Genomic DNA, 11,651 nt, shown 5'->3' with positions numbered 1-11,651 from the left:
TGGATTCATCAGTTTTTTGATATTTCAATTTTGCAAAATTTCGATTCTTAAATTTTTCTATTTTTCATTGATTTTTCGAGTTTTTCCATATTTTAAATTTTAGGTATTTCGATTTTTCAGCTTTTCGATTGTTCGTATGTATTTTTAAATTTTAGATTTTTCAGTTTTCTGATGTTTCGCCTTCTCGGTTATAAATTTTAGGTTTTTTTCAGTTTTTAGTTTTTAAAATGTTAGATTTTCCGATTTTTAGGTTTTTCGATTTTTCGTTTTTTTGATTTTTCAATTTTACCAATTTTTTTAATTTAAAATTTTTGCGATTTTCCGATTTTGGCGTTTCTAGATTTTCGAATTCTCGATTTTTTGACTCTTCGATTTTTCGATTTTCCCATTTCTCGATTCTTCGACGTCTCGATTTCTTAATTTTTCAGTTTTTCAATTCTTAAATTTTTTTATTTTAGGATTTTAATTTTCAGTTTTTAGATTTATCGATTTTTCGGTTTTTCCATTTTTTAAATTTTAGGGATCTCGATTTTTCAGTTTTTCAACTTTTCGAAATTTTAAATTTGGGATTTTTCAGTTTTTTGATGTTTCTATGTGTCTCTCGACTTCTCGGTTATAAATTTTTGCTTTTTTTCGTTTTTAGATTTTTGATTTTTCGATTTCTGGATTTATCGAGATTTCGATATTTTGAGTTTTTAGTTCAATTTCCCGATTTTTCAATTTTTCCATTCTATGCTATTTCGATTTCTCTATTTTTCGATTTCTCGACTTTTCGAAATTTCCATCTTTTGATGTTTCGATTTCTCCATGTTTCAATTTTTGGATGCTTCGATGTTTCGATTTTCCGATTTTTAGGTTTTTCGATTCCTAGATTTTTCAATTTTTTGATTTTTCGATTTTATCGATTTTTGACGTTTCTAGAATTTCGAGTTCCCGATTTTTTCAATTTTCGATTTTTCGATTTTCCAATTTCTCGATTGCTCGACGTCTCGATTTCTTGATTTTTCAATTTTTCAATTCTTCAATTTTTTAGGACTTTGATTTTCAGTTTTTAGATTTTTCAATTTTTCAATTTTTCCATACTTCAATTTTACTAGGATTTTTCCGTTTTTCTATTTATCAATTTTTCGATATTTCAATTTTTGGATTTTTCAGCATTACGATCGTTCAATTTTTCGATTTTTCATTTTGATTTTTCGGTTTTTCCATTTTTTAAATTTTAGGTAGTACGATTTTTCAGTTTTTCAACTTTTCGAAATTTTAAATTTTAGATTTTTCAGTTTTTTGATATTTCTATGCATTTCTCGAATTCTCGGTTATAAATTTTTGGTTTTTCAATTTTTCGATTTTTAAATTGTTGATTTTTCGATTTCTGGAATTATCGAGATTTCGATGTTTTGGGTTTTTCATTGTTCAATTTTCCGATTTTTTCATTTTTCCATTCTACGCTATTTCGATTTCTCCATTTTTCGACTTCTCGACTTTTCAATTTTTCCATCTTTTGATGTTTCGATTTCTCCATGTTTCAATTTTTGGATGCTTCGATGTTCCGATTTTCCGATTTTTAGTTTTTTCGATTTTATGGATTTTTGTTAATTTTAAATTTACGAATTTTTCAGTTTTTAATTTTTCCATTTTATGCTATTTCGATTTATCCATTTTTCGACTTCTCGACTTTTCGATTTTTGTTAATTTTAAATTTATGAATTTTTCAGTTTTTAATTTTCCGGTTTTACGCTATTTCGATTTTTCGGTTTTCAATTTTTCGACTGTATGATTTCTCAATTTTTGGATCTTGTTATGTTTCGATGTTTCAATTTTTCGACGCTTCGACTTTCCGACGTTTCGATTTATCGATATTCCGCTTATTTGACGTTTCTACTTCGATTTTTCGATTCTCCAAATTTTCTAGATTTCAGTTGTGGGATTTTTCAGTTTCTGTTTTTCATTTTTTTAATTCTTCACTATTTCGATTTTTCAATTTTACGAAAGTTTTGATTTAGCCATCTTTTAATTTTTAACTAATTAACTTCAACTTTTCGATTTCTCTAGATTTCATTTTCTCGATTTTTAAATTTTTTTCATTTTTTAATTTCTCCATTTTGAAGTTTTCGATTTCCCAGTTTTTCAATATTTTTTTGGGGAATTTTTTAATTTCGGGATTTTTCAATTTTTCGATATTTCATATTTTTTTTTAATTCAAGATTTATCGATTTTTTTGATGGTTCATTCGATCTTTCGATTTTTTGACTTTTCGGATTTCGATATTTTGGTTTTTTAATTGTTCAATTTCTTAAAATCTCTGATTTTTCGTATGTGTAAAGTAATTGTAATTTTTAAAACTTTACACTTTCAATTTTACGATTTTAGAATTTTGTCATTGTTCGGGTTGGATTTTAAAACTTTTTGGATTTTTTTATTTAACAATTTTTGGGTTTTCCCATTTTTCGATTCGATTCTCTTATTCTTCTTTCTAATTTTTCGATTTTTAGGTTTCTGGATTTTTAGTTTTTCAATGTTCAATTTTTCGTTTCTTGAGTTTTTTGATTTGCAGTTTTTCGATTTTGCACTTTTTTGGTTTTGCAATTTTCAAAATCAAAAACGAAAAAACGGAAAAGTATAAAAGGGAAACATTGAAAAATCGTAAAATTGGAAATCAAAAACTTGAAAAACTGAAAAAGCGAAAAATTAAAAATTGGAAAACTGAAAAATAAAAAAATGAAAATCGAAAAAACGAAATATCTATTGTAAAATCGAAATATTGAAAAAGAAATCGGATTCAAGAACCTGAAAAATTGAGGGAACAAAAACTTGAAAAATCGAAAAATTAAAAACTAAGAAAGTGAAAAATCGAAAAATGAAAAATTGTAAAACTAAAAAATTGCAAATCGAAAGATTGAAAAAATTGAAATTGAAAAAATGAAAAACTGTGATCAAAAAAATAGTTGAAGGTAAATAAAACCAGAGTTTTCGAAAAATTATAACATTTGATTTAATGTTAAATTCCAAAATGTTGTTACACAATTTTCTCAAACTTTGTGTTTAATAAAAATGCTCGTACTCTAGAGGTCACGAAACGTCAAAAAAACATGAAAGGGGCAAGTCGCCCGATGAACTCGATTACTATTGTACTAATATTAGGTAGCGTTTTACTGACGTTACACGTCGAATACATTTATAATTTCAGTCGAATGCGACACTTTCAGAAATTATCTGTGTGATAAATTTCCAGCGGGCAAACTATGACACATGATGGAAAACGCAAACGATAAACCTACATTTTCGTGATCTACGAGCTATAAACTCAAAAATAGTGGATATTCGTCAAATTAACTCTATTACAAAACTTCACTTTGCTACCATTCTTGCTTATGAAGTAAGCAAAGTTATAGTGTTTCCAAGTAGAAGAAATTAAAATAAAGATTACAACAAAAGTAGGACACGATTTTTTTCGGTACGAACGCTTACTTGGAATTCTAATCTCTCGTAACCACTCACTGTTTAATAACAATGTTTATCAAAAAGCAATTAGGATTGTTCTTAGAAAACGTAATAGCAGCACTGATATTTAGTTGGCCTTCCAGGAGAATCAATTTTACCTGGTCGAACCTCGCAGCAAAACGAGCTTTAAAATTCAGCGATATAATCCCTTTTTACGCTCCTTGCTCACAATTCTTTGTGCTAATAATAATATGATGCCCCCGAATAAAAACCAACTTCGAAACCACACTGACACCCAAAAATTCATCCGCCAACCCAATTTTCGCCTATCTCCGATCCGGAAGCCCCCATTCCCTCTCAGACTCATGATCTCTCAAATAACATTTTCTCCAATTCCCAGGCCGTAAAGAATGCCCTCTTAAACGCGCCAAATCCGAAATTCCTCGCTCCGCTTTGATCTTTTACGAGTCCACGTCTTCTCGAAAATCGCGGCGAACGCCTCGGGCATCCATCAAAAATTCATATGCGTTTGATTAGACGTCTCTGTGTTGCGTCGCAATGACACGCATGCGTCCGTTTTTCATCTAAAATTCCGTCTTTTCAACGATGTTCGCACTCCCACACGCAGTCGAGGTTGCATTTTGATATTATCCGCGGCTAGCAGTGTACCGGAACACTTCCACTAACCCGCAACTCCGTTTGGCTCTTTTTTTGACTTTTTTTGCCATCGACGAAAAGCGAGAGTGTTGTGGTGGGTGTGCACGAGTTTGTGGCTTTTTTCTTGAGCGGCGGTGAGTATTTTTTTTCGGGTTTGTCGCTAAATCACAATTATAAAGTCGTTACGTGAGCGTTACGTAGAGGATGGATAATCAGAGGTGGAAGAGCGTTTTTGTAATTGCGGGGATTTTTTATTCATCCTTGAGCGACGTGCGACGGGTGACAAAGTTCGGAGAAGTGTGTCAGTGTGTCAAATTCGGAAGTTTGACTTTTTTGGCGAGTGGTGGCGAGGAAAGTGCGTTTTTTAACAATTAAAACGGTTTTGAAATTTTGGCTAGATTTTGACTCCGCGATTTCGAAAAATTTTGACTTCCACTAACTTTTTTTGTAGTGTTGCAACTAATACATTCTTGGACTATTATTAATGTATCTTCGTAAATCTGGCAGCAGTCACACTTTTGAAAATTTGGCAAAACTTTGACTTGTGAATTTGAGTTGTCAAATTTTTACTATTTTTTTTTTGAAAATTTAATAGTCGTGTTGAATTTTGAGAATCATCATTAATGAAGGTTTCAGGGTCGCGTAGTGCCATTTCCGGAACTGGGGACTAAATTACCTGTACATTTCGCTTTTCCTGTCATATTTTACCAACCGATGACTTTTTTTCAACGCTTTGTTCTATGTATTATAAAGACATTACGTTTACAGCATCAAAGTTCTTGATTTTGTCAAATTAAAACAGTGTGTGGACAATATTAACACAAATTACGATAATTAGAAGAGTCATTTATGTTCATAACGTCACAAACTTCGATTTTAATCAGATTTCATTTTGGTTAAATTTGTCACTATAGAAAATTCTCTCTTGAGTTGATCAAAATTTTTGATTTTCTATTTTTGGACATCTGAACATCCTTGTGATGTTGAAAAAAAGTTAGATGGATGTTCTAATATTTTTACGCCTATAGGTGGGTTTGTTTATCTTATTTGTATATAACATAATTATTTGATGTTTATCAGTCTGTGTATATTTTTTTAACTATAAATCAAAATTACAAAACTGGAATGTTGTATATTTTTAAGTAAACTATGTGAAAGCTTACCATGTCGCAACACTGGTTGATAAAATTTCATTTCATTGTAAAACCCTCTCAATGATCACTGGAGGCTGAATCAAACATGTTATTATCCCCTCAACACCAAAATTTTATACGATTTAACAGCAAATTTCTTGTCGTCTCAGACAATTTTAGTTTCCTCGTTTTTTGGATAAAAAAATCAAAATTGTCCCTTTCGAAAAAATTCAAAATTTAGTCTAATAAATCGTCTCTGAAATATGCAAAACATTATGACTCTATACCTGTGGTTTATCATTATCAATGCACTCATAGTTCTTAGAAATACTTATACGGGATGACTCAAAAAATTGATTAATGTTGATGAATTAATTAAATCAAGAACGACCCACAAATTTTCCCGAAAATTTGGAAATACAGTACTGTTATTATAGCACATTGCATCTATCCAAATTGACATACGTGTCCTTGCATAAATGTTGATGACGTCATCATAAAGTTTTCTTTGAATTTACTTTACACATATCTTTATTTAAAATTATTAATTATTTTTCGAAAAAACTGGATTTACGTCTTCGACCAATTTTTTGATATCACAATTTCTGATTTTTCATTTTTCAATTTTTCGGTTTCATAATTTTTCGTTTTTTTGAATTTTTTATTTTCTCGACTTTCAAATTTTTCAATTTTTCGATTTTATAATGTTTCATTTTTTCGATTTTATATCACAATTTTTCGTTTTTTCATTTTTTATTTTTTTCAATGTTTCTTTCGGCTTTATAATTTTTCGTTTATTCAAGTTTGCAAATTTTCAGTCCTTGATTTTTCAATTCCTCGATTTTCCAATTTATAAATTTTTCAATTTTGCAATTTTTGGATTTCCGATTTCTTTAATCAATATTTCGATTTTACCATACATGTTCAATTTTTTCAAGTTTGGACGTTTTCGACTATTAAGATTCCCAATTTTTAATCTTTCGACCAATTTTTCGTTTTTTGATTTTTCAAGTTCTTGATTTCGAATTTTTAGATTTTTTAAAGTTTTCGTTTTATACTTTTAGTTTTTCGTTTCTGATTTTTCAGTTTTACGAGTTTGCAATGTTTCCATTTTTTATCCGAAAAGTTGGAAAGTCGAAAAATTTAAAAATGAAGAATTGTAAAATTCAAGAAACCAAAAATTAGAAAATCTAAATGTTGAAAAATCGAAAATTTGAAAACCGAAAAACCGAAGAAATGAAAAAGTTTTAAAATCCAATAATTGAAAAACGGAAAATTTCTAAAATCGTAAAATTAAAAAGTGAAGAATTTTAAATATTATAATTCTCACATATTTAAAATGAAAACTAGAAAATTTGCAACTCAAAAATTGTAGAAACGAAAGATTAAAAAGTCTAAAAATGGAAAAGTTGGAAAGCCAAAAAATTGAAAAATTAAGAATAACAAAATTCAAAAAGTAACAAATTTAAAAAATTATTGTTATTGTTAAGAAAACTTAAGAAACTGTAAATCAAAAATTGAATAAATGTTGAAAAATTGATAACCGAAAACCGAAGAAATGAAAAAGTTTTAAATTCAATGATCGAAAAATGTGAAGAATTTTAAATATTATTATTATTACATATTGAAAATGAAAACGAAAACTAGAAAATTTGCAAATCAAAGACTGTAGAAACGAAAGATTAAAAAGTCTAAAAATGGAAAAGTTGAAAAGCCCAAAAATTGAAAAATTAAGAATGTTAAAATTGAAAAAGTGACAAATTTAAAAAGTGAAAAATTCACATTGTAAAAAACAAATTATTATCAAATAAGAACAATGAAAAACCGAAAAACTGAAAAAATAAATAGAATAAAAAACCGTAACGAAAAATTGCGAATCGAAAAATTGATGAAATGAATTTTTAGATTTTTTAAAGTTTTCATTTTATACTTTTTCGTTTTTTGATTTTTCAATTTTACGAGTTTGCAATGTTTCTATTTTTTATTCGAAAAGTTGGAAAGTCAGAATATTGAAAAATTAAGAATAGTAAAATTGAAAAAATGACAGATTTAAAAAAATATTATTATTGTTAAGAAAACTTAAGGCATTGCAACTCAGGAATTGAAGAGATGAAAAATTTAAAGGTTGAAAAATTAAAAATTTGAAAACTCAAAAATCGAAGAAATGGAAAGATTTAAAATTCAATTATTGAAAAATGGGAAATTTCTAAATATTATTATTATTATTATTATTATTTGAAATGAAAACTAGAAAATTTGCAAATCAAAAATTGTAGAATTGGAAAAATAGAAAAATTCAAAGAACTGAAAAATTCACTTTAAAAAAAAAGTAAAATTATTATTAAATCAGAACATTTGAAAAACCACAAAAAATTGAAAGTATAAAGAAATTAAAAAACCGAAACGAAAAATTGAAAAACCGAAAAACTAAAAAATCGAATAAATGAAAAAAATTTTAAATCCAATAATTGAAAAATGGAAAAATTGTAAAATCTGGAATTTAAAAAAAATTGTAATTATTCTTACATATTTAAAACGAAGACTAATCAAAAATTGAAGAAACGAAAAATTGAAAAATCGAGAACCTGAAAAATCCAAAACTGAAACAACTTGGAAAATTAAAAAAATTAAAAGTTGCAAAATCGAAAAATTGAAACCCCAAAAACCACAAATCGAAAAATTGAAAAATCCAACTACTGAAAAATTTCACAACGAAAAAAGAAAAATTATAAAAACAGAACATTGAAAAACAAATTAAGAACATAAAAAACCGAAACAAAAAATTACGAATCGAATATGAAAACACGAAAAATTGAAAACTCGTGAAACCGTAAATTAAAATCCAAAAGTTGGATAAATCAAAAAACTGAAAAATCGAATAAAGGAAAAAAATTTAAAATCCAATATAACTGAAAAATGGAAAAATTCTAAAATCTAAAATTTAAAAAATTATAAATCAAAAATTGAAGAAACGAAAAATTGAAAAATCGAGAATCTGAAAAATCAAAATTGAAACAACTTGGAAAATTAAAAAATTTAAAAGTTACAAAATCGAAAAATTGAAAACCCAAAAACAAATCGAAAAATTGAAAAATTCAAAAACTGAAAAATTAAAAAAAAAACATTAAGAACATAAAAAACTGAGACAAAAAATTGCGAATCGAATAATTGAAGACATGAAAAATTGAAAACTCGTTAAACCCCAAATAAAAACCCAAAAGTTGGAAAATCGAAAAACTGAAAATTCGAATAAAAAGAAATTCAAATCCAATATAACTGAAAAATGAAAAAATTCAAGAATCTAAAATTTTAAAAATTATAATTATTATTACATAATTATTTAAAACGAAAACTAAAGATTGCTAATCAAAAATTGAAGAAACGAAAAATTGAAAAATTGAGAACCTAAAAAATTCAAAATTGAAAAAACCTGGAAAATTAAAAAATCTAAAAGTTGAGAAATCGAAAAACTACAAATCGAAAAATTTTAAAATTCAAAAACTGAAAAATTTCACAACAAAAAAAGAAAAATTATGAACACAGAACACTGAAAAACCGCTAAATTGAAAAAAAAATTAAGAACATAAAAAACTGAAACAAAAAATTGCGAATCGGATAATTGAAGACATGAAAAATTAAAAAATCGCAAAACTGAAAACTCGTGAACCCGCAATTAAAAATCCAAAAGTTGGAAAATGGAAAAGCTGAAAAATCGAATAAATGCAACAAATTTAAAAAATTGTAATTATTATTACATATTTAAAACGAAAACTAAAAAAATCCAAAATTGAAAAAACTTGGAAAATTAAAAAATCTAAAAGTTGAAAAATCGAAAAATTGAAAACCGAAAAACTACAAATCAAAAAATTGAAAAATCCAAAAAATGAAAAATTTCACAATGTCGAAAAAAACAAAAAAAAAAACTGAAACAAAAAATCGCGAATTGAAAAATTGAAGACATGAAAAATTGAAAAACCGAAAAACTGAAAACTCCTAAAACCGCAAATTAAAACCCAAATTTGGAAAATCGAAAAACTGAAAATTCAAATAAATTAAAAAAAAAATTAAAATCCAATATACCTGAAAAATGGAAAAATTCAAAAATCTAAAATTTAAAAAATCATAATTATTATTACATATTTAAAACGAAAACTAGAAAAATTGCAAATCAAAAATTGAAGAAACGAAAAATCTAAAAGTTGAGAAATCGAAAAACTACAAATCGAAAAATTTTAAAATTCAAAAACTGAAAAATTTCACAACGAAAAAAGAAAAATTATGAAAACAGAACACTGAAAAACCGCAAAATTGAAAAAAAAATTAAGAACATAAAAAACTGAAACAAAAAATTGCGAATCGGATAATTGAAGACATGAAAAATTGAAAAATCGCAAAACTGAAAACTCGTGAACCCGCAATTAAAAATCCAAAAGTTGGAAAATGGAAAAGCTGAAAAATCGAATAAATGCAAAAAATTTTAAAAATTATAATTATTATTACATATTTAAAACGAAAACTAAAAAAATCCAAAATTGAAAAAACTCGGACAATTAAAATATCTAAAAGTTGAAAAATCGAAAAATTGAAAACCGAAAAACTACAAATCAAAAAATTGAAAAATCCAAAAAATGAAAAATTTCAAAATGTCGAAAAAAAGAAAATAAAAAACTGAAACAAAAAATCGCGAATTGAAAAATTGAAGACATGAAAAATTGAAAAACCGAAAAACTTAAAGCTCGTGAAATCGCAAATAAAAAATCCAAAAGTTGGAAAATCGAAAAAGTGAAAAATCGAATAAATGAAAAAAATTTTAAATCCAATAACTGAAAAATGGAAAAATTGTAAAATCTGGAATTTAAAAAATTTTGTAATTATTCTTACATATTTAAAATGAAAACTAAAAAGAATCTGAAAAATCCAAAATTGAAACAACTTGTAAAATTAAAAAATTTAAAAGTTGCAAAATCGAAAAATTGATAACCCAAAAACCACAAATCGAAAAATTTAAAAATCAAAAAACTGAAAAATTGAAAAAAAAAATGAAGAACATAAAAAACTGAAACAAAAAATTGCGAATCGAATAATTGAAGACGTGAAAAATTGAAAACTCATGAAACCCCAAATAATAACCCAAAAGTTGAAAAACCGAAAAACTGAAAATTCGAATAAAAAAAAAATTAAAATCCAATACAACTGAAAAATGGAAAAATTCAAAAATCTAAAATTTTAAAAATTATAACTATTATTACATATTTAAAACGAAAACTAGAAAAATTGCAAATCAAAAATTGAAGAAACAAAAAATTAAAAAATCGAGAATCTGAAAAATCCAAAATTGAAACAACTTGGAAAATTAAAAAATTTAAAAGTTGTAAAATCGAAAAATTGAAAACCCAAAAACCACAAATTGAAAGATTTAAAAATCTAAAAACTGAAAAATTGAAAAAAAAAACATTAAGAACATAAAAAACTGAAACTAAAAATTGCGAATCGAATAATTGAAGACTTGAAAAATTGAAAACTCGTGAAACCCCAAGTAAAAACCCAAAAGTTGGAAAATCGAAAAACTGAAAATTCGAATAAATGACAAAAAATTAAAATCCAATATAAGTGGAAAATCGAAAAATTCAATATTGAAAAAACTTGGAAAATTAAAAAATCTAAAAGTTGAGAATTCGAAAAACTACAAATCGAAAAATTTTAAAATCCAAAAACTGAAAAATTTCACAACGAAAAAAAGAAAAATTATGAAATCAGAACATTGAAAAACCGCTAAATTGAAAAAAAAAATAAGAACATAAAAAACTGAAACAAAAAATTGCGAATCCAATAATTGAAGACATGAAAAATTGAAAAACCAAAAAACTGAAAACTCTTGAAACCGCAATTAAAAATCCAAAAGTTGGAAAATAGAAAAACTGGAAAATCGAATAAATGAATAAAATCTAAAATCCAATACAACAGAAAAATGGAAAAATTATAAAATCTAAAATTTTAAAAATTATACTAATTATTATTACATATTTAAAACGAAAACTAGAAACAGTACAAATCAAAGATTAAAAATCGAAAATTTGAATAATAATCCAAAATTGAAGAAACATGGAAAATTAAAAAATCTAAAAGTTGGAATATTGATGAATTACAAATCGAAAAATTTTAAAATCCAAAATCTGAAAAATTCGAAAAAAACATTAAGAACATAAAAAACTGACCCAAAAAATTGCGAATCGAATAATTGAAGACTTGAAAAATTGAAAAATCGTGAAACCCCAAATAAAAACCCAAAAGTTTGAAAATCGAAAAACTGAAAATTCGAATAAATGAAAAAAATTTAAAATCCAATGTAACTAAAAAATGGCAAAATTCAAAAATCTACAATTTTAAAAATTATAATTATTATTACATATTTAAAACGAA

Source organism: Zophobas morio, unplaced genomic scaffold, assembly GCF_036711695.1.
Source record: "Zophobas morio isolate AGI-343-1 ecotype UQ-CSIRO unplaced genomic scaffold, CSIRO_AGI_Zmor_V1 ptg000020l, whole genome shotgun sequence".
Taxonomy (NCBI): domain Eukaryota; kingdom Metazoa; phylum Arthropoda; class Insecta; order Coleoptera; family Tenebrionidae; genus Zophobas; species Zophobas morio.
Note: the sequence above shows the minus strand (reverse complement) of the source record.